Below are 1,902 nucleotides of genomic sequence, written 5' to 3'. Positions count from 1 at the left end.
ATGTGTCATCGAGGAGGAAGTCTTTGGCATCCTTCTGACCTGTCATGATGGGCCTTGTGGAGGTCACTTTGCATCCAAGTAGAGAGCATTCAAGGTGCTACAAGCTGGTTATTATTGGCTCACTCTTCACCAGGATGTGAGGAGGTATACTAGTTAGTGTGATCGGTGCCAAAGGATGGGAAAACCTACTCCAAGGGATGAAATTCCTCTACAACCTCAAGTGACTTTCAAACCATTTGACAAATGGGGCATGGATTTCATTAGACCCATTAACCCTCCATCCAGGAAAAAGCAGTACATCTTGGTGTGCACTAACTATTTAACCAAGTGGGCTAAAACCAAGGCTATCATGGCAGCAACAGAGGAGAAAGTGGTTGAGTTCTTAAGGGAAAATGTATGTTATAAGTTTGGGTACCCTAAAGAACTGGTCACTGATCAAGGCAACCAATTTGCATCTCACATGATTGAAGATTTGTTAAGCTAGCACAAGATCAAGCATAGAACATCCACTCCTTATCACCCACAAGCTAATGGGCAAGTGGAGGTCACCAACAGAGCGCTGGAGGGCATTCTGACCAAAGTGATTAGTAGCAGCAGAAAGGACTACCTAGATAGATTAGTTGAGGCCACTTGGGCCTACAATACCACCTGGAAGACCACCATTGGATACACTCCTTATGAGTTGGTCTATGGGAAGAAGGCCCTATTGTCCATTGAATTTGAATACAACGCATTAAGATTGGTAGCACAACTAGATCTAGATCTCACCAGTGCACAACAAGAGAGATTGCTCCAGTTGAATGGGTTAGATGAGTTTAGAATGCAGGCCCTCCTACACACAAAGGTGACTCAAGTTCAAAGGAAGATCTGGCATGACAAGAAGATAAAGGACAAATAATTTCAAGAAGGTGATTGGGATTTGTTGTATGATTCCAGATACAAGAATTTTAAAGGCAACTTAAGGACTAGATGGTTAGGGCCTTATGTCATAGACAAATGTCATGATAATGGTTTAGTGCAAATAAGAACCATTGATGCATAGGCTATTCCTTTACTCATCAATGGGCACAGATTGAAGGTCTACAAGAAGTCCTTGTCAAAGAAATAATTCAATAATGGTATCAGCAAGACAGTGATGGTAGTGGAACAAGTCTCAGCTTCCACCCCATCAAGTCAGTGAAAAATAAATAAATAAATAAAGAGACTCAAGTGAAAACCTCCATGAGGCACCTAAGTCCCACTATTAGGTTGAAAACCTATTGAGAGGCCCAATGGTGTCAAAAAAAACAAAAAATAGATAATAAAAAAAATATATGGGTGAAAACCTCTTTTGAGGCACCCAGGGCAAGAAACTAGGATGAAAACCTCTTGGAGGCAAACTAGTTGTTTCAGAAAAATAAAAAGAAAAAAAGAAGAAGAAGGAGAAGGAGAGAGAGAAAAGAAAACTTTGAAAATTTTGTTTGCAGGTCAGCAAGAGGAGGATCAAAGCAATAAGAGGATCAAAAGGACCTATACAGATCATGTTTTCATTCCTCTATTCCATATCCTTCATCATCCCATAATTCCCCCCATTTATGGATTCATCTAGCTTAGTTTGCAAGGGTTCTATGTTTTCTACAAGATTCCCTATACACCTACAGGATTCCCTGAAAACCTATAGGATGATTGGGTAGAAATTACAGTGGCTTGGGAATCCCAAGGAAAGTGACCCTAGAGCAAGAGGATGACCTGCTGGTGTCAAAAAATAATTTTTTACTTCACCACCTCATCACCATGTCTCTCTCCACCGTGATTACCCCTTCATTCATCCGATAAGTTAGTTTTTTTTTTTTTACTTCACCACCTCATCACCATGTCTCTCTCCACCATGATTACCCTTGCATCCATTTGATTAGTCAATTT

Source organism: Pinus tabuliformis, chromosome 5_1 (assembly GCF_031772625.1).
Source record: "Pinus tabuliformis cultivar Carrire ecotype Pingquan chromosome 5_1, CPIR1, whole genome shotgun sequence".
Taxonomy (NCBI): Eukaryota; Viridiplantae; Streptophyta; class Pinopsida; order Pinales; family Pinaceae; genus Pinus; species Pinus tabuliformis.
Note: the sequence above shows the minus strand (reverse complement) of the source record.